Source organism: Emydura macquarii, unplaced genomic scaffold (assembly GCF_026122565.2).
Source record: "Emydura macquarii macquarii isolate MOO-44397 ecotype Brisbane River unplaced genomic scaffold, CSIRO-AGI_Emac_v2 contig_431, whole genome shotgun sequence".
In the NCBI taxonomy this organism is placed as follows: Eukaryota; Metazoa; Chordata; order Testudines; family Chelidae; genus Emydura; species Emydura macquarii.
The window spans coordinates 15443465-15466196 of record NW_027130568.1 but is presented as its reverse complement, the minus strand read 5'-3'; the positions used below and the strand labels follow the sequence as shown (position 1 = coordinate 15466196).

General features: G+C 40.6%; 1 long non-coding RNA gene across 1 annotated transcript in view; it reads right to left on the bottom strand.

The window, feature by feature from the left end:
* Window positions 1-214: 214 nt before the first annotated feature.
* LOC137146279 (uncharacterized) overlaps window positions 215-22732 on the bottom strand; it is a 155821-nt gene continuing 133303 nt past the window's right edge. The window contains exon 4 of the long non-coding RNA XR_010917898.1: window positions 215-419. This is a non-coding gene — a long non-coding RNA (uncharacterized lncRNA). The remainder of the gene's footprint in view (window positions 420-22732) is intronic.

Genomic DNA, 22732 nt, shown 5'->3' with positions numbered 1-22732 from the left:
AGAGAGACAGGGTGGTGAGGTAATATCTTTTATTGGATTGACTTCTGTTGGTGAGAGAGACAAGCTTTCAAGCTTACACAGAGCTCTTCAGGTCTGGGAAACTTACTCAGCTGTCACAGATAAATACATTTCACCCACCTTGTGTCTGTAATATCCTGGACTGACATGGCTACAACAATATTGCATACCTGAATATTATGAGGCTGTATAGGGGAAGTTATTTATTCTTGTAAAAGATTACCCAGTGAGTAGCTTAACATAAGTAATTGCATTATAATATTGGCCACTGCTTTTCAAAACATAGGCATGCTGTTGGCATGCAGCTATTATGAAGAAATCACACTGTGAAGTGAAAAGCTTTCCCGCCCTCCGGGATTGGAAGCACAGACTCAGCTGTAGTTTCTTCACTGCAGGGGTTTCTGCAAAGGAAAAAAAAAAAGATCATCAGTTTTGTGAGCATTAAGAAAAGGTGTCTCCGCACGAAACTCAGTTTGCAAACAATGAACATCCTTTGTGTTCAGTGTTGGCAAAGCAATTGATTCTAGTTCGAGATTGGACCTGTGCCACTGCACAAGCAGTTTGTCTTTTCTGTTCTGAAATGTACGGTAATGAAGAGCTTCAACAGAGACTTTTTTATTATTATACTCAGGCTATTATTTTGTTCAATCTCTTTCACTTCAGGTAACAAAATGTATGGAATCCATCATTCAAACCTATCAGAGAATAAAGTAACTCTCTGTAAGACACTACAGAAAATGTTAGAGTTGTGGGGGGGTTTTTCTTTTTTTTTTCTTTTTTTTTAAACTTTAAATACATTTCATATATTCTTTTATTTCCCTAGTGATTGGGGGTTTTTTACTCAACATGCAGGGGCACATCATCAAAACATGGCTTTCATTTGTATGCACACAAATATGTGTACTCAAGTTTCAGAAGATTTTTAGGGTTGTAATTTTCTCCCCATGGTTTCTGAGGTCAAGATTAAGGGCCCCATTTTCCAATGGGTCCCAACCAGGTCTCTCTCTTTGTTTGCACACTACATTTTGCATGATGTTAACACTTGTGCATCCAAATAATGGCTCTTACACCTAGGGAAAAACCTTGAGCCTATACAAAGAGAAAATACATTGGGTGCAAATGGATTTTTCTTGTGTATCCTGTGTGTGTGCGCAAGTGTTAGTGTTTGAAAAAACTTTGTAAATGCAAAATGGAGGATGGATCCTCTTGGATAAAATGGTTCTTCAGCTGCGTCTTTGGCTATGTTTACACCACTCCAGACTACATTGGCACGAATAGCAGTACACACCAAAATGCTGTGCTGTAACTCTACGTGAACACTGCAGGCATGAACTAAAAGGTTCCTAGTTTGCATTAATGTTGTACTGTCTAAAGAGGACTACGTTAACATGAACTTGGAACCTCTTTGTTCGTGCCTGCAGCATCCACACAGGGGAGTTACAGTGCAGCACTTTGGTGCGCACTGCTATTCTCGCTTCCGTAGTTTGAACTGTAGGGCAGTGTAGACAAGCCCTCTGTGTCTGAAACTGTGAAATGCATTAAAAAAACCCTCACAAACTTAAAACTTGACAGACATGTCTTTTTAACACCTTTTCAAGCAATAACAGCAGGTAGTAAACCAACACAGCAGCACAGCACGGTTTCGGAAGGAAGTGCTATAAACCCTATCACAATTCTTTCAGGGAAAAACAAGGCCATCATTAGTGCTGTATTGATCAATCTCCCCTCCCATCTCTACTGTTTGGAAATTCAGTCACACTATTATTGCAGTTCCAGACGGTATTATTATAACAGACCTACATTATACAATAAGAGGCTTTGGTATAATTGACATTTGAAGCATCAGGGAGCTTGAATGTTTGCCACTGGTTAGAATGTGGTCTCCAGAGAGACAGTCTCTTTTGTGAGCAGGAAAGTATCAGATAGTCATTGCAGTGTGGAAATCAAATCCTCAGTGATTGCTAGTTTTTCATTATTTAGCTGTGACCCGGAACTAAATCTCCACAGTGTTTCACTACTGATTATTCACCTCTGGAACCCAAAACAATACATTATGATGATAAACCCACACCTACAAACAAGGTGATGTAGATGGACTACCTTGGTGAAAACAATGTTTATTTTCTCCATTGCTCCTTAATCTGAAAAATATAACCCTTCTGGTTTGGCCCCATTTGTCATGGGAAATCACTGGCACACATGTGCAGTAGCGCATTGGTCCATACAAGAAGTGGAGATAGGCTTAAGCCACAAATTAAGCAGTTGCCGGAGGTGGTTTTAGTTTGGGTTCATCTCAATCTTAAAAATAACATATGTTGCACATCAAGAGGCAGTGGCAAAATAGGTGATGATTATTTCAGTAGGGCTCAGATACTGTGGTGATGATGTAAATGCATAGATAGAAAGACATGGGACTCAGACCCGCAAGAAGCTGAGCACTCTGGCCTGATCAAGCAAAGCACATGTAGTCCCATTAAAGACTACTCACATACTTCGCTGGCTGAAGCCAGAGCATTTAGTACCTTTCAGGATTGAACCACAGACAGATCACATTAGGAAGGTATAATGCTTTCACGGATACGCATGCATAACTCCCATTAACACTAATGGGAATTACTGACTGCAAGGAAGTGAACCTGTAGCCTTACCCTTGACATTTCCAGTTATGTGAGGATTTAGCCATGTGAGCCCAATTAAAATCAATACATCTCATGCAGCCGCAATCAAGGTGGCCTGATCAAACTTGAGAGCCATATCTTTGCTCCCCCACGCCATTTTCTTTGCATAACTTCAGCCATGCAAAGGCCTCCACAAAACTGACAAACAGGCAGCTCAGGGCAGACAGGGGAGACAAAACCAGCTCTGCATCACCCTTTCCTATGCCTGCTACTTAGAGGCAGAGGCCTGGTCAGAGGGTGCTGCACTCCTTTGATTCTCAGCTGGCACAGCAGCCGGCACAAGTTAGAACAGCTCATATTTTGTGCCAATGCCCAAACCATCCTCTGACCATGAACCCCCCAGCTGTGTTGAGAAGGGACTGCACCAGTGCGCCTGAAGATCCAGGACCGTGTCTACCCAAATTAAGCTGATACAGAATTTGTCACTATACTGAGGCCTGGTTTACGCTACATGGTTAGGTCAACACAAGCTGCCTTGCATCGACCTAGCTATAGAAGCGTCTTCCCTTAAATTTTGGCTCCGACGAATGTAAGTGCCCCTCTAAGTCAATACCACCTCCCCGAGCAGTGTAGAGTCACAGTCAATGTAATTAGATTGACACTGTGTCACTGTAGACACTGCGTTGCTTACATCGACTGTTTCTAGCCTTCAGGAGCCATCCCACAATGCCCCACACTGACAATACAATCAATAAAAGCACTCCTAGTGAGGACACCAGGAGACGAGTGTCCACACACACATAAGCAATTTAATAACTGCGGCGGCAGTATGCCAATGTAAATTAGGTTGACATAATTTTGTAGTGTAGACCTAGCCTGACTTAGCATGTGGATATTTCTTAGGAATAACAAACTATGGACACTTTCAGTCTCTAGAGCTTGTGTTTAAATCAAACATGGCAGTCTTCTGATCTTTCGAACCATCATGAATATTTAATACCCTTTTAAAGTAAATCATACACCTCCCTGGGATTTGCTAAACTGGGAGGTGAATTTATTCCTGTGAAACTGAAATAAGAAACATGTAAATGATGCTAACGGTGCAATATAAACCAACAGAAGCTAAGACATGCTAAGCAGAGGCTGACACTGTCTTTTGCTGCAACGTTGAAAGGGAAAAAAGGAAGGACACAAGACCAAAAGTTAAGGAATAAATGTAATCCTGACTTTCTTATTTTCTAACATAACCTGATCATTATTCAGCTTTATTTTTTTTTATTTAATTGAATTTGTATTTTATATGCTGCTAGAATCAAATAAAGGTTCAGATGCTCTGCAGATAATTAAACAATTTGCAGGACAAGATAGTGAGGGAAGGACTTTGAGCCCAATCATAAACAGCACTGGCTGATCACCCTCAGCTCCCATTGAAAGTAATGATAGCTAAGTATGCACCCCAAGAGGCACTCTGCAGCTTTCAGGATTGAGCCTGAACTGTTAATGTTAGTGTCAGTGTTACAGGGAGTCATGCAGCTAGATGTCCGTGCACTGTATTGAAAACTTAGCCCAGAAACCACAGTTGTGTTTTTCTGCATTTCAAACAGAGCCAACTCTTTACACTCCTGCATTTGTTCTTGGCATGAGGCAGGTGAACTTATCTGCTGCCTCTGATGTCTGCATAGGACACTGTCATAATTCTTGTCTTTCTTTTTTGCTAGCGGTTGCATACCTTTGATTAAAACCTGCATGGTGCATTAAAGGCTAAAACAAATGATGAATGCCGTGTGGCACTTTACGTTACATCAGAGTTGATTAGAATTTTTGATGATCCAGCAGCTAGCAAAGGAAACTGCATGAGCAGTGAAAACATTCAGCTGTTACCATTGTAGGAGGCGATGGCTTTTGTGCTACAAAAGAGACAAAACAGTAACTAAATGGACCATATTTTGTGTCGAGTAGTAAGTGGCTTTCAATAGCAAATGAGGTCTGTAAATTACAGTCTAGTGACTGAATCCAAATGTTATAAGATCTTCCCCTTATTTTCAAGTGGGAGAAAACACCATTTCAAGTACAGGTTTCTGCTCATATGCTAGCTGATTTATTTTTCACAACTGAAAATATTGCCTGAGAATACGTTTGAAATTAAGTAATTTTACTGCTCAGTTTTCTTATTTTTAAAAGAAGTTGGACCCACATATATATCATTGCTGCATCCACACGGATACATTTATGAATTACTCTTAGCAGCCTAGTTAAACAAAACACCGAGCCATCTTTGAGAAAAACATGAACTTTGTCATCACTGCCAGCTAAAGGGTTTGGTTAAAAATAGGCAAGACAGACTAGCTGCAGTGACCAAATTTATCTGACTTAAACTGGCAGGAAGCACTTGAAAATTAGAGCTGGCATTTAGAGCATGCAAACCTTGTGATGGAGGGGCCCTTTTGTAAAGCAGACTGTCAACTGAGTGCATTGATCAGGAAGAGAGAAAAAGAGAAGATCTGTGAGAGTGGAGAAATGGAAGAAGAAAGAAATGGATGTGCTTTTAAGTTATGGTGTAAACCAACAATATCAATTTCACATACTTTGTTGTGGTCTAATTACATAAGAACAATCTTATTTTTAAAATGAAGTTTTGAGACCTTTTATCCCATTAAGGAGACTTGGGAATGCTGATATTTTAAAAAATTGAAACTGTTTGCTTATTTGAGCTATCTACCAACATATACATAGTTCCACTGATTTCAACGGGACTCTGTGCAGGTGTACAAGGGGCCGCTGGTTTCAAAACCATTGAAAGCTTGCGCTCTCAGTTATTGGTGAACTATTTGTAAATCAGCTGTTTAATGTGATCAGTGGCCTTTGTAGCACAATTCTGTTTTAGTAATTATTGTGATCTTTCCAGTCCCTGCAACAGACTGATTTATAATTTTTCTTCTTCAGCTGATTTCTAGGCTGCATCCCAAGATTGTCTCGGATAAGTGGAGAGAAGAGCATCCAGGGTATTTTTGAATGGTATTAAATCCTGGGATGTCCCTATTTTCATAGCCATTTAGGAGAGGAGTTTTATTTACACATAAACCTACCATCTTTAAAAAGTGCCTGTTACCATGGTCTCTAAGTGCTTTATGAAGGCCCAGATTAAGGCACAGGCACCACAGGCCCTTGCATAGAGTCTTGTGTTGAGGACAGAATCTCAGGTTATTTCATACCAAGTTTGACACAAGAGAGGCACTAAAATGAAGAAGGGAATTCAGAAATGTGTTCACCCTTTCAAGCTACTCAGAGAAGGGCTCCCCGGCTGGAAGGCAGAATCTTTAACTAGGTTCTTTGAATATTAGCCTGAGCCTGAACACAGAACGTGTGATGTAGTACGTTAACATTTTTTGTCACTTTGCCTTAATTAAAAAAAAAAAGAAGAAGGAATCTTGCATTAAAAAAGAAAAGTAAGTTTCTAGCCCTCCTAGTTGTGAAGAAAAGCTCAAAAATGAGATGTAACAACGTGGTGACGTCTGCCTGTATCTGACATGCATCTCTGGGCTGTTAACCCAGACCCACAGCCCTGGTGGTCCCACCAACACCACCACAGCAGAGTACTCTGTGTGTGGAGGAAAGGAGTGAAAATGGGCCCAGCCCACCACCTCTGCCATCAAGCAGATACAGTCTGGCTACGGGGCTAAAAATCAGGGGACCTCATGCATCTCAGTATGGGTGAACCCATACTCTGCTGCCAACCCATACATAGACTGTCATAATATAGCCCTTAGATCTGAGATGTTATTGTCCCCTTTGCTACTCAGTCACTATTTTCCCCTTTCCTCCGAGAAAATCCGGAGAAAAAACACTCTGTGTGCTACTCAAGCTAACAAAGGAAATTCGAAGTTAAGTGTTAAGGAACCCTTAATTGCTGTTCTTTGTTTCCTGCACATTCATACAGTTTGAGAGGATGCCTTATCCACCTTAATTCTCAGTTTGATGGCTGTGTTCAGTTTGTTTCACAATCCTGTAATTATTTAAACATCTCTCTCTCTGTTTCCTGTACCTGACATACATTCTTATTCTCCCCTGCCCTGTAATAACAGTTTCTATCAGAGCCACATTGTTGATTCAAAGCTGCAGTAGCATACAAGCAACTATATTAAATCTTAGTGTAATTATGTTTATTTCAGCACTACCTCTTTAGAACATGGGAAATGGGTACCTTTTGGGGCTAGAGATATCATAAAAATGAGTGAATTAGTTATTTAACGTTTTACTCAGCTCTTTAGGTTGTCAAAGTGTTGCACAAAGGGGAAAACATTTTTACTTTTGCAACTCATCTTCTTCTACCCCTAGGTTTTTTCAACGCTATACTTCATTTCTCCTAAATCCCCACTTTCCAAATACACTTTGCATATAAGCAACTAACAGACAGAAATAACACTTCAGTAATGTGCAGTTCTTTTTTTTTCCCAATCTCAGGCAAACAGTGCAGCTAAAATCTATTAGTACTAAAGGAAACTGGGCCGAAGTCTGTGCATAACATGTATATACTATGTAATTATCACCCAATACATTACAGAAATTACTATCACTTTCCATTTATTCTTACCTGAAAGATCTATGGTCACTAGTACACCATTAATATGACCCAGGCTTATTGATTAGGCTTGTACATAGTGGGAGAAAATTGATGCATCTCTTGCTTTCAGACATTCACACTGGTATCACTAAGCAAGCACCCTTTTCCAGTTCCTGCTACCCTGAACTCTTCAACAGAGCAGATTATTATGCATAAAGTGCATAAATGATGTACTTTAAAAGAAAAGAAAGGAGAGGGTGGGCCCTGAAAGCTATAAATATAGAAGAAAGTTTTCAAAGTAAGATACTTCACAGAAATTATTAATAGTTTCAAACAAGCAAGCAAGGAGAGCAAAAGGAAGTAACTAAATAATTTCATCTGTTATGGAGATAGTTGTTTTTTATTCCAAAAACTGTATCAAATTTTGGATGTATTTGCACTGTATGATGATTAAGTGTTCTTTCCCTTAGCATTTGAAAGGGAGTATACTCAAAAGGCATGCTATCTAGATTACATGGCTACATTATGAGTTTCACAATCTTGAGAGTCTCCTACTTTGATCTCACAACAAGCTGACTGTTACAGGGTTCCTGCAGAGCTGAAAAGATGGCACAGGAGGGTTTTTTAACTGATGCACACATAAGGAAAAATTTATGAGATTTCTATGAAATTGCTTTGGTTTAGAATATTTCTCAAGTGTTTCATTTCAACTATAAATAGAAAACAGAACTTCATGACAAAGATGTAGTTGACATAGTATGCAATTTATCATCTGGGAACACATTTTAGAATACTTGTCTCAAAGTTAACATGCTGTGTGGACTATGGAATATGACTATTTCGGCAAACGGGAGGCAACAATCCACAAAGAAAACTCCCAGTTGATATTTCCTGAGCTAGAAGGTCTTTGTAATAAATATATATTACAGCTGAAATGGTCTTCCACTATAAACAGAACATGAGTTTTCTCTGTAACTCACCTCCTACAAAGCTTTCTCCATGGAAGTAATGAAACGCAAGTCTAATCATATTTGACTTTCTTTGTCTACCAATATAACACACATCTACAAATGATCATTAACAGTTATCAGACTCAATGGAATTATTTTCTATTTCTACGAGTAAAAACGAAAGCAGAATTTGATCTTAGGATTGCAACTCTTTTCTCAGCTTTTCACTCATGGGGGTCATTTTGCTTCAACAAGAAAGAAAAGCAGCATATACAAATTGTGATGCTCTCCAAGGACCTTGCTACTACGTGCTCTTAGAATAAAACAGTCTTGTGTATGCTGGCTGTGGTTCAGTTCCCTTAAACCATCAGCCTCTGGCCCCACCATCACTGACTTACAGGCCTCTGCAGACCTCATCCTCTCTGTGCACGCTAGTAACAGTCACATCAACCCCTGAGCTTCTCTGCCAGCATCCCCCACTGTAGCATCCATCTCTGTCACTGGACATAGAGTAACAACCAGGTGAGCTGTGTCCAAAGAGACAGCGTGCATACAGTTTTCCTCGTTCAACTCAGGATCTGATCCTTTATAAAAACACAGCACTATAATCTATTTATAGTACAAACAAAAAACAAATATAACAAAAGTAAAGATTTAAGAGAGTGAGTGAAGGTAATAAGAATGACAGGTTGCAAAAAAAAAACCAAAATAACACCACCAAAAAAACGAAAGTATAACACATTCATTTTAACAGGCTACAATCCTATGTCTAAAACATTCTCTCACTTTAACTTTTTCTGCAGAGCTTGCTGGTTTTCAGTCAAACCAGGTGCCAAACCGTTCATGAATCCATGCCCTTCCACTACGGGTGTTCCTCAGTGAAATGGATACAAAAATCTCCTTTTGCTTCTCCTTATATTTCCCCAAAAGTTTAATGTCTTTGTTCCCAGAACCAGGATGACCCCTGGGGTTCAAACTCCAGTACGTTCTCCCTTGCTGACTTCACATTCCCCTGATGGTTTCCTCTCTAAATGAGTGTTCCAGTGTCTTGGTTTACAATGCTTAATTTACTCATGAACCTAGGCAGATAGGTAAATCAACATTCCTTTGTCTAGGAAAAACTTGTTTGTCAGCCCTGCCTGGGACACAGACTCTTAAAATATATATTTTTCAGTACATACATACTGTAGGTCTGGCTTGACATGAGTAATTAGGCATGGCTGAGGCCTCATTTCTTGGGAGACAGGATTAGGGATTATGGATCCACAAACCAGAAACAGAATGTCTGTGCTAACTAAGACAGGTAAATCACAAACTCATGGGGTCAGTCAGCTAAGAGACAAAATACTAACTAAGCTAAGGGGAAACACCCAGGGAACGATTTACAATGGGCAAGATAAGCCTGGAACATAAGATGAGGTAAAGAGTAAGTCGTGCAAGGACAGAGAATGCTATACATGGATTGGTTCCTATAAAGTAACCAAGCCAAACCCAAAACATGTGACACAGTGTATAGTAAATGCAAACAAGTATATAAAGGAAGAGGGTTTCTGTGTAACTTTGGATGTTGGTACGCCCTATGCCTACCCCCTAGGCTTAAGTCTGATCAACTCAGCATAGCTTTACTGTATGCCAAATAAAGATACCTAAATGTCGAAATCTGGAGTCAAACTAAGTTATTCAAGTGGCATGAGCTCTCGGAGGGAATCCTGTCATATGCAACTTCTTAAGTATCACTTGTACATACATCACACGATGATTATGAGGATCAGTGTGACATAAGCTTCCATTAGATGCCTCACACGCCCCTTTTTGGGTAAATACTATGAAAGCAGTGTGTTAGGTATAGCAAGTTTGTCAGGCTTGATAGGAGTTGCTGTTACAGAACAGTGAACCCTTTGCAAGTTGGCACTGAGGCATTCTTTCAGACACACAAATATAATGCTAGCAGCAGGAAGCTTAAGCTAGAGTTACCATATTTGCATAAACCAGGGCCAAATTTGGATCTCAATCATGGGTTTAAATCCAGAGTTACTCCATTTACCTCATTGTAACTGAAAGCAGAATCTGGCCTCATTTTCTAAAGTCAAATATAATTTAGGCCAACATTTTCAAACTTAGGGTCATTCATAGCTTCCATTAAGAATCCTACCTTGTCTCTCTGCTTTTGTGACATAAATGACTGTTGCCGGTGCCCAACACCTCTGAAAAGCAGTCTATTTGGGTAAGTACTTAAATATGGATTTAGATCCCTATCTTTAGGCAACCATTTTGAAATTTTGGCTTCAGTGACTATATAACACAGGAAACTCTGGTTTTTTAGTTGATATTTTTGTTTCTTGCATTTACTCTGCTTTAAAAACTGAAAGCTCACCACATTTTAATGGTGAAACAGTTTAAAGATCCCAGGCCAAATTCCCATCCCATTTCCATTGGTATAAATCTGGAGTAACATCCTTGACTTTGGAGGAGTTATTCTGGATTTACACCTGTGTAATTGACAGCAGAACTTGGCTCAAGATTTTTGTTTCATGACTTTCATTATAACTAGGAGCAATGGGAGCCAGAAGCTCTTGCAAAATAAGTGTAGGACCAGTAGTCATCCTATTTGTTCTTTACTCCAAAAAGAAGAGCTGAGTTTGCTAATTCCCCTCAGTTCGATCTCATTTTGCAACAAACCCCCACATGCATTGCCAGCAGTTTCAGCACTGCAGCACAGATCTCTGCTACTTGAGGTAAAGGAATAACTCCATTAGCTGGTAGCAGTAATAAACTGTTACCCTCTTGTGGACCAGCCATTAGAAGGGAATGAAGCATACACTTTGTCAATGTATTACAATTTAATCTTCTTAGGCCTGATTCTAAGGGGTGATAAGCATATTCTCATTGACTTCAGCAGTCAGTTGTAGAGGCTCAGCATCTATCACACTCAGATCCATGATCCATTTGTAAGGAGAAAATTTTTTAATTTGTACCATTTCTGAACATCACAAGCTTTGTCACAAGAAGCGATTCACCTTATGCTATTTTTCATCCCTGTTTGCTACTATTCACCGTTGACTTTCTAATCTGTAATAAATACTTTAACCTCAGAAGCATGTATGTAATATCACAAAAGATAACGGACTTGATTCTCACTTACATTCACACATCTATATTCCATTCTAGAAGCATCAATGGGTTTTAGTAAGCTTCTGACTGAAGTAAACGTTGCCTCAACATGGAGATTGTTCTTCCAGGCAAGTTTGGAGCCATTAGATAGGAAATTATATAACTGTCTAGCACCTATTTAACTTACATCAGAAGGTTTTCATTCTTTTGTCCTTATTATTTACATACTCTGCTTCTGAAATACCAATAATTGGCAAACAAATAGTTGCAGGTATTTTTCGTCAATGTTAGATATGCGATACCAATGGACCTGTCAATATATTATGGGTTCCTTTCTCATTCCAGATAAATTAGGGCATATTTTATAATTCAAGGGGTGATAGGAACTTACTCACTGATATTGGCCCAGAAATAGACCTTGCATTTCCTGGTTGACTGATTACTGAATCTCTCAAAGTTTACAGGACCCAATTTTCAAATGGGATCATTTAAACTAGGGCATAAATTCCTCCTCTGGGAACTCATATCAGCAGTTAGGGACATAATATGACTACCTGGGATTCTCGTTCTTAATGTGAGCACCCAAATGCAGGATCTGGGTGCTCAACATATAACAACACTGAAGTTAGAAAATAAAACCCAAAAGGCCTGATCTAAAGCCCACTAAAGTTAATGGGATTCTGTCCATTGACTTCAAGGGGCTTTGGATCAGGCCCAAGATGAGGAAACATACAAACAACATGTGGACATTCCATTCCATATACACAAAGGACTATACACAGAACACACACAGGGCTAGATCCTGATCTCACTTACAGTTCAACTCTATCAAGAACTCTGTAAGTTCTTGATTTACATTGGTGAGAGATCAGAATCATGCCCACAGAATTTAGCTCTCCATGAATCCAGCCCTCCTTTCTGTGCACACATCTGGGGCCAGATCCTGTGAGTTGCTGAAGTCAATAGGAATTGAGTGCATTCAGAACCTCACTGCATCAGGTTCCTAATCATTTTCTCCCCCGCCACACCCCACACCCCGTAATGTTTCAAAGGTAAAATGCCAGAGGAGGATGGCTGTTTCATTAGAGGGGGGAAAAATCTTTTGCCATTAACAAAAGCTTTACAAAAGTGGGTTTGCTGTTTACCAGACAAGACAAACAATAGTTTACATTGAAGTCCAGGGCTGAGCGAACAGGCTAGATCAGCGGTTCTCAACTGGTGGTACGCGTACCTGACTGTACCTGACCCGAGTGGTACTCGGGAAAAAAAGGTTGAGAACCACTGGGCTAGATTACATTTTTAGACCACTAGAATTAATCACTCAGTCTCATCGCCAAACCTCAGAGGAAGAATGCTCAGCATCTGAGGGGCAAAGATGCCCCCTTTTATTGCTCTCAAGCAGATACATAAAGTAAATTGAGGCTGAAGATGAGAAGAGGATGCTTCAATGCCCTTCGTTATTGGTTGGAAAGTAGGTCAGTAATGTGAGTGCTTTGGTATAACAAGAGGGGCTTGGAAATTGCTTCTAATGGAGATTGGGGGAGAATAAAGAAAGGAATGGACAAGAGATGAAGAAGCTTGGGAGGAAAGAGAGAGACTGAGCTGGGACTGGGATTTGGAACAAGTTACTGTAAAAGGTTACTTTATGTATTAATTTGAGAGTAAACAGCATATTAAATCCTCATGGACTATCTACACAAAGACAGCAGCACAAGTCAGATCTGCCCCACATGAACACTGTTTATGAAGCAACCTCCTTGGAACTGTTTCCAAGACTTTTAACAAATGAACTTTCTGTAGGTTGTACACTGGAACATGAAATGCCTATTGTTTTCATCTGCCCTTGGCTGGTCTAGGTCCATGGGGGCTTAAAACAGAGACAGACATTGAGTTGAAGGAAGGGTTTAAGTGAGTGGCAAAACAACATTCTACTACACTAGGCAAAAAAAATAAAATCCAAAAAACAACCCCACAAATGGGTTCTACAGAAATGAAACCTCCACCGAAGAAAATGTTTTTAAAAAGTGCATACATTTTTCATATCGACCCTCAGCTTTTATTTATATTTCATTTCAGCATGACACGGTTTCACTCATCTAATTCCATTTAGAACATTACAATTTTTGTTTCAAATGTCTCTGCACTGAAATGTATTCTCTAAAGTGCCCCCGAGCTGCTGGTATTGTGAATGTTATCTAAATGACTCGTTCATATTTTTAAGGACAACTCAGCTAAGAAACATTTGGTTCTATTTTCAATTATTTTTATTAAAGTTTTCAGCTTAGGGTACAGACAAAAAAAGACGTGTGGAATAACAGATAACATGGGATGACATCACTTAATTGCTGCTGGTTTTTACCTTACTGGATTAAGCCAAACTGTGTGCTATGTTGTGTGATTTCTCCTGATATGCATGGGGTGAGCCTTGATTGCTTATTGTGCACCTGCAAAGGCTTTTTCATGTGAAATACAAATGTATCTCAGAGATCAGGAAGTGAAAGGCAGCCAGCAAACACGGCTTCTTATTTCAAAACCTGTTTCTTTTGTGCTGTTGGGCGTCTTGTAAATATCAGAACTTAAACCTAAGGAATAACCTATTTTATATAATCACATTATTTCTGCACACGCACGCACGCATGCACACAAATTTATATATATATATTCTGCCCCCATTATTAACACCAATGGGAGTTTTGCCATTGACTTCTATAGGGACAGGATTTCATCCACATTTACACACACATATACGCACATACACATTTTCATGCATCTTTACATATACGCATATAGTAGGTCAGATTCTGTCTCAATTACACTACTAAGAGACTCCAACTCAAGAAAGCATCCATATTAAGCCCATGTCTAGCTGCTTTGCTGAAAAAGGACAGATTTGAGCATGTGCTTAAGTGCTTCCAGAAATGGGACCTAAATTCAGAATAAATCTATTGCCTTCAGTAGCGACTCTGGGTATGCACAGGTGCAACTGAGATCAGAATTTGGTCCAATATCATTAGAGAATTGACACACACAATAGAAATGGAAATTATTTGGTAATTGATTGGTCAGTGTAACTATAACAAAGATATATTCCAGAATCATTATCACCCTCTCCCCAAACACACACAGAGTTGGTTGTTATGTGGGATTGGAAAATAGTGGAGTGAATTGAGAGAGACATACTTTTAAACCATTGATTCCTTTCTTCCTGGAGTTTGATTTCTTCACTCACCAGTCAGGGGAGATCTAGCCTCCTCTCACCAGGAAGGTCAGACCTCTAGCACAGTCAAGGGAACCTGCCCACTTCCAGAAGCAAACTACCCACCCCAGATGCAGCAAGATGCAGGAGACTGACTGGCTGACTATCACTGCTGCTCTTGTGAGAAAGAGTTTGGGTCGCATCCCCGGGAAACTCAAGTCTGTGAGGCACCTCACTACCACCTGCCCTTAGGGTGCAGAAGCTTTGTCTGTGCCTGCCACAGGACTGCTCCCCAACTCCACCAGCTATGGACAACACAAGCTCTCCCCTCTAGGCCTATGCACTGATGCATCCTGGCCAGCCTCGCCGACCACCTCTCCCTCTCCCTTTCCAAGGCTCTTTTAGGTTTTTTGATCCCCGACTTAGCTTTGGGGCCCCATTCTAGAGTGACTGGAGCCAGCTATTGTTCTCTTAACTCCTTTGAAGCTGGGTACCTGAGTGGTTGTCTTATCTGGGTCATTGCTCAGCTTTTTCTGGGTTGTTTAACAAATCCCCTTTACAGCCTCTTTTGATTGTATTCAGGCAGGGAACAATACCAAACTGAACAGGGAAACAGAATCACACGTAATAGTCATAAAAGATAATTCAGACATTTTTACAAATTCATTACACCCGCCTTATACTGTTGAGCTTCTGAGAGCTGATGGGTTTACTGCACATGTGGCTATAGCAGCAGACCTGTTAACTGTGTGTGTTAACTTGGACTCCTCAGGGCAGACTCAAATAGGGTTCAAAAGCGCACTGAGTTTTTTGAGGCAGTTCCCCACCCACTCCTGGGCAGGTGGTTTCCTGTAACAGCCTCCTTAGGCCCCTCAGGCCTGTCCCAAGCAGCACAGGGAGACCAATAGTCCTTTTTGTAATAAAGAACAGAAAGTGTCCCAAAACAAACTCCACAATCCTGTGCCAGACTCTCCTTCCTCCAGAGGGCTCTGGCAGACAATGGTCTGCCAGTTCTGGGCAGGACCTTTCCTCGAGGTGCAAAGCAGATGAGGTTTGTTCTCTCCCCAATGAGCCTGCTACTGAGTTGTCCTCTTCCCTTTTTAATTGCCCCTTCATTATCTGACAGCAAGTACAGGTGTAGCGGGATGTGTTTGAGTGGGCCCACAGCAGCTCGTTAACCCTTGCTGACTCAGTGTGGGGTTGTTATACCCCAACACACTGAATTCTGGTTGAAGTTTCAGAAACTGCAGAACTTGCAGGAGGCAGACACCCTGGTAAATCTGAACAATTTTCCAGTTTGAGTTTTCCCTCTTTGACCATTAGCATATTCTGGAGGGTGGAGGAAAAACAGAACACAAATATACAGAATAAAAAAAACTTGTTGAAGTACCGCGTGGGTCGGGCTGTGTGACAATTTATGATGTGAAATCCTGGGCAGCTGAGAGGCTGCCACATTGGGCAGGTATTCTTGCTGTGTCCATAAAGAGCCTATGTATGGGAAACCCACCTGTAACACTCACTTCACATACATCCTTATTCCAAAACAGCACTCTTCCACAGGAGATGAAATTCTTTGTGTTAGTGTGAGTGCATTACCAATGTAATGTGACTTTTGGAAGGGTTACAGCAACTTCTGAATGATGTATGAAATTATAAATTCTGCTTAGTGCACAGAAAGCAAGTACAGGGCTTGGTGATACACTGCCAATAATTTTAACAAGGGGTTCCATCAAACATTTTCCACTTCAGTCAGCAATGCTGGGCAATTCCCTGGGCAAAATATTCCTCTCCTTTTTAACTATTCCTCCCCTCCACCCCCCAAAGTCCCTCAGTTTCACATTCTCACCACTGCCCCAAATATTCATTAATTCTATACTCATCCCCCTCCAAAATCTATCAGTCTTTCTATACACACCCCATCCGTTGTACTAGCCCCTCTCAACTCTTTTGGATACCTCATTGAAGCTTTTTAGGTGACTTTTCTATTTGACAATGCTGTGACCAAGAGACCCATTGGAGCCAATTGCCAGAGGGCACAGGGGGTGCACAGGGTTTTACAGGGATCCTTTGTGTTGGGTATCTGCATAACAGTTCACCAAAGGGTGTCATGGTAAGTCTCTACTGAGCGCTAGTGGCCCACTGGTCATCACAGTCATGTGCAATGCATGTATACATCGTATTTAAGGAGTTATGTATCTGTACTAAAAATTATGTTCTCTAAGGTCTTGGAGTTAAGGTCACCAAGACCAAGAAGTGACAAACCCCAGAAATGTTCCTTTTAGGCAGGAGATAACAGATGCCTATTTCCCTGTCTGGCCATTTGTGCATTGTGTATTGTACACTTAGTTGCATACTGAGCCAGGTGAAAATTAAGAGATCTACAAGAGAGAAATCTTCAGGAAGAAATAATCAGCAGTGGGGGAGGGGGGGTCCTGTTCATGAATAAAGACAAAGGATTATTCTGGTATATCTTGGAGTGCAAAGGAGCACACAGAATCCTTCACTGAGGAGGCAATCTGACAGCATGCTTGTCTCCATGAAAGGAGGATCACAGCCAAGCCTGGCTATAAAGCAATGCAAAGATTTTGGATGAACAATATTCTGCAAGACATGAGAGTAACCTGTTAATTAAGTCTAGGCTCTAGAATGTGTGTTATTATTTTATATGTAACCATTTGTTTTCAATACTTTTACTTACTGCTGTTTGAATCTCCATGCTTTGTTAAATAAACTCATTTTTGTTTTCACTATAAACATATCTAAGTACTGCGTGTTAAGCAAAGCAGTAATCAGAGATGGAACTGGTATGCTGAGGTGTGCTGCTGCTTTGGAAGCAGTGAATCTGTGAATACTGAGAGTCCAATGGAACAGGGGCTGAACACTCAGGGAAGATGCTTGCAGAATTCAAGGGTTGGAATGTCCTAATTGCTAACCTATTAAGAAACAGCAGGCCTCATACCTGTAGAGGGTGCACTCAGAGACCTTGAGAAAGAACAGCAATGCAGCTTGTCCAGTAACCATGACAGCTATCTCAATATTTTGATGGGAGATCTATAAGCAACACTTACGTGTCGCAAGATGGTGTTTCAATAGGTGAAACTTTTCCATCAGAGTCAGTACTAAACCAATGCCAAGGTGCTCGGAAATATGGTGTCGCTGGAGGTCTCACCTTGTAGATGAGAAATAAAACTAAAGTGCTGACTAGACATGGTTATTAAAGATCCCATTGCATTTTTTAACCCAAGAGTTTGTGTGTCAATTCCAATTCAGATAATTACATTCTGTCTACTTAAAAATTCCTCCTGCAGTTTCATTTGAATCAATCATTTTTCACTAGTGTATGGAGGTCTTGTATGATGTTAAGTAGCTGCCATATTTGATACCAAAGGTAAATTAATTCAGCAGAAGGTAAAGTGATCTGTGTGTGTAAAACTTGTATATCAGTTCTTTTGTGTCCAAAGGGATAAGAGGAAGGTGCTATGTAAATAGAAGATCAAGTATATTATAATTTAGACATGATGATTCCGAGTCTTCTTCTGACACTTACATATCACTTGGGTTCAGTCCAGCAAAAGTGTGTTGTGGCATTAATGCTCAATACCAATGGACAGATCACAATCATGAAAATGAAATGAACCACTCTCCTAATTTAAATGACTATAAACTGCTACAGAGATAACAAGAATTGAGTAGATGAAGTATTTCCTGTCCATGGTCAGGACAGGCAAGGAGAAAGTTGGTTAGGGTAGGGAAAATGAGAAAAAGACATTGTAGAGGAGGATTTCTGACTTCCTGTACATACCAGATGAACCATCTGGGAGATACATACTAGATCGGTACTAAACCATCTGTAGTAATTGCCAGTTGCTTTACTTCAGAACGACTAACAGTAAAGAGCACAGCATTAGATTACTAATCCATCCTACCGTCCACATACTTCTCACAGAAATATCCCAGGAACTCTCATTCCCAGAAACATTTCTTTGTTAATGTCTAAAAGGCTCTGCTTATGGGAGTGATGTCATAACTTTGGCTAGTTAGTCATGATGTAGTTCTCAGACACACAGCACAGCTCTCAGCTGCCTTGGACCTTGTGTAGTCACTTATAGCAGTTTAGAGTAGGTGTACCTAAAATGCTACCAAATCATCATAGTAACATTTTATATCCACTTTGTACTTTTCCCCAGTGTACATGACTAAACAAGGGCAAGGTAGTAGAGAATCTAGCATTCAAAACTTCAGGGGCTATATGTCAAGATTAAGCCCTGGTCTACACTACAAACTTACGTTGGTATAACTATGACACTGAGGGGTACGGAAAATCCATATCCCTGAGCGACATAGTTATACCAACCTCACCTGCAATGTAGCTAGTGCTATGTTGATGGGAGAAGACCTCCCTTCAACATAGCTACTGCCTCTTGAGGACGGGGAGTCTTAGCATCTTCACTAATGGCGCAGCTGCACAAGCTGTAAGTGCAGACAAGCCCTTAGCTAAGGACAGACTTTTTTTTAAGCAGACTTGATAGGCAAAATATCCCACACAGCCTGTAAATAGTCTCTGTATGTGAACCTATTTGATTCACTTCCAGTTGGGATGAAAGGTATAGAAAATACACTGTATTCGGACACTGTTTTCATTCAATCTTCTCTAGCTTCCATGGGTTTGGCTTTGGTTATGGTGCTAAATGTTGACATGGGCCAAACCCAGATAGAAATTATTAAGGAAGCTGTTTGAATGGCAGACACCTATAAGCCATGATTTTCTGGTTATAAAGGGTATTAGGAGAAAGAAAAGAAGTTGGGTTAGCAATTTATTCTGAATAGGTGGCTAACTACACAGCCACAAAAGAATTAGATTTTTAATGACTTAGCTGTTGATAATTATAGATTACATGCTCTACCCCAAAAAAGAAACTAAACATTAGATCAAAATTTACACAAAAGGGAAATTAATTAAAAACATATAACATGAACATAGCTGTTTAATTGTGTGTGTGTGTGTGTGTGTGTGTGTGTGTGTGTGTAATGAATCTATCACAAATTCAGTATTCCGTTATGCACAAAGATGAAATATTGAATATTAATTAGTATTTAACAAATTATGATTTTATTTACGAACTAGTTTAGTTTATTAATCTTGACTCTGAAGCCATTACAATTTTAGGCCCTGATACTGCCACACAATCCCCACACTCCTTTTCCCTCCCCAAAAAAGCCTCCTATGAGGAACTTCATAACCCTAATGTTTTGGTGTTCACAGATGAAGAAAGGACTTGAGGCCGAAATCAGAGTATCTTGCCGAAGATCCAACTACTGTAGTACCCTGTACAACTGATATGGCCAACCTGAAGCTGTTCTTACAGTGTATAGAAATAATTGGTGTATATTTTAGGATATTAAGTGGCAATACTGTATTCCTGAAGAGACAAAGACTGTTTGTCTTTGGGGGAAGGAATGTAAATAGTCTCTTCCTTGCTTGCTTCTTGTCACTTTTCTCTCTTTCCTGCTCATTTTACCCACATTACAGCTGTAAGTAAATAAATGACAGGCGGTGGCCTATCATTAGGTGACAGATCATCCTGCATCAGCTGTGGAAAAACGGAGAAGTTGTCATCTGTCTGGTTCTCCTCGCTTTCCCTGTCAGCTTCACTGCATTCGGGTTGCATGTCACAGTCATCTGAGCAAGATGAATACAACAGTGTAAACATCAGCTTGGGAACCAAGTCAATCAAACATGTGACTGTAACCACACAGAAGTACTTGTGCTGAAAAGCAGACACAGAGAGAGTTTCCAATGCCCTTCAAGTACTTCTACTGGTAGTTATTCATTAATTATAAATAACTGTTTTAGTTAGTTGGAGAAAAACAGAAGGCAGAAGGGGCATTGCCACTATGTCTTTTAAACTGAGACTGTGGGGGAAGAGAGGGAGTCTAAGCAGGTCTTGATTCTGGGAACAGCCACTACATTGAGTGAAATCACTAGAGGCCCCAGCTGGCCAGCTTTACTCACACTGGGCTTAGATGCAAGTCTTTCTGCATACCTGTGCTAGGAAGTAAGTGAGGAGTAAAGGGGTTCCTCACTCCCCTGCACTGCCCTCCTCCCCCAACACTGCCAGACGTTGCACAGAGGAAGAACAGCTCCTCCTCCTGCATAGGTGGGTGGGGAATGGGCAGGAAAGACTGGACACTTGGCTGTCTTGGCTCAATGCTGCCCTCCCCCTGCCCAACATATCCTCTAGCACAGGCTGAGCCAGCAAGTGGGGGAGGTGCAGTTAAACATGCCTAGAAAAGGGCAGGCCCAACTTGATTCTCCTGTGGAACCCGGGAAAGCAAGATCTGAACTATGACCTTGAGCGTCATAATTCAGTTTCTCTTCTCTCCTGGGGCAACACAGCTATGTGCTGCTCCTTACTCGGACTTGATTGTAAGGTTACAATCTCGTTCACTGACACCAGTGTCGTCTTACACCACAAAGAGTGCTCTTGAAATGAATGGTACATCTTGCTGGAACGATGCTACTCAAGAGGAGCAAGGGTGGCTGAAACAGACTCGAGATAAATAAGAAAATGATCAAAACCCCCATGTATAAGCTTTAACCTGTTTTGTTCTGCACTGAAATTGGTTCAGCACTGTTGGACAGAACACAACGATCTGGAAAAGCAACAGAAGTGCCCATGGCAATGTGAATGATAAAATGTAGCATTCACCCAACTGAGGTGGCATTTATGGGAATATTTTTGAGCCCTGTTCCAAATTGAATAACATACAGTACATTAAAATAAATAATGTCATAAAAATGTCAGGAAAATTGCCAAAACTGTAATGACTTTGTAGCAGTTATAGACAAGTCTTTGAAAGATAACGAAACTTCATCCCAAACAAAAGCAGACTGTTTAGTTTGCTCCACGTGGTATGTTTAACCATTGAGGCTGTTTGAACAGTCTGTGGGAACTGCTTTTTTGGGGACTGCCACAATTGTAGGATAATTGTCTGGAATATCAGATCCTTTGATCCATGGTAATGCTGGAGTTGCATTTTCATCAGTCATGTAAGCACCCACTCTCTCTACCTTCTCAAGGAGGATCCAGGTTATGTGGTCTATCTGGTCATATTTTGAAGGATAATGTGAATATAAAACTTCCATTTAAATTAACGTGATTTCCCAATGATTGCCTCAATATCTTGCACCTTGCCTTTAGGACTTCTCAGATTGCTTCTGTGGTCCTGACCTGCATTATCAGCTCTTGACCCACTTCTGCCCCTCTTATCCTCGGCAATACCATACTCTGCAAATATTTCCATACTTTTCAAAGGGCTAAATCGCACCCACTAATAACCCCCTTTATGGCCTGATATTCCTGCACATTGGTCCTTCACCACAGGTTGGTGCATGGGAGGAGTGGGTGCAGGCAAAGCCAGGCACCCCCAGGAAAGCATGCACAAAGTAGTCTTAGACTAGTCATAAAGGGTCTACAATAGTGCCAGACCTTTACTGGGCCATACATGAGGGAAAAGGTTTCTTGCACCCTACCTCCACTCACATTGTGGACCAGATAGTGTCTGGCCCAATAGGATTGCTGGCAGAATAATGTACTGTTCTGTGAGTATGAGTAGCAGAAGTGACCCTTCAATGAGACAGCAGATCATATCCTAGTCAGTGCAGATTTTCTAAAGAATATAGAAATCCTCTGTTGAAATCCCTAAGACTTTGTTGTCCTCCCTGGTGATGAGATTCAGGCTATAGAGAAAAGGTATCTTCAGGGGTCTATGCAGATATGAAATCACGAGGCAAAGATAGTCCCTTAAACATATTCCAAAATGTACCTGCTACTCTTCTGTGATTAGTGTACCATTCTTTTCTCTAACAAGTGTATTTATTTATTCAAATAATCCCCTGTGGTGATGTGTACCCAAACTGCACTGTGCTGGTGCATGAAAACCAGAAAGTGAAATAAACTAAAGTGGAAACTAAAGTGAAACAGGTTTGTCCAGTTTTGTTGCTCAAGAAGCCCGGGGGTGGAGGGGAGGAAGAGAAGGGGGAGGAAGCATACATGGTGAAAAGCATAAATGGTGAAATCCATAAAATTGGATTTTAATTTTTTTTAACGTGCAGAATAAAAGACTGAAGCTAGACCAGGAGCAGGAGACACTTAATTGTGATGATATCAAGACTCAATCTAATACCAATTTATCCCAAAGAAGTATGCATCAGTCCACAAAAAATGTCGATTTTCATCCTCTCAAATAAAAACAGTACGGGTGGAATCCTGGACTC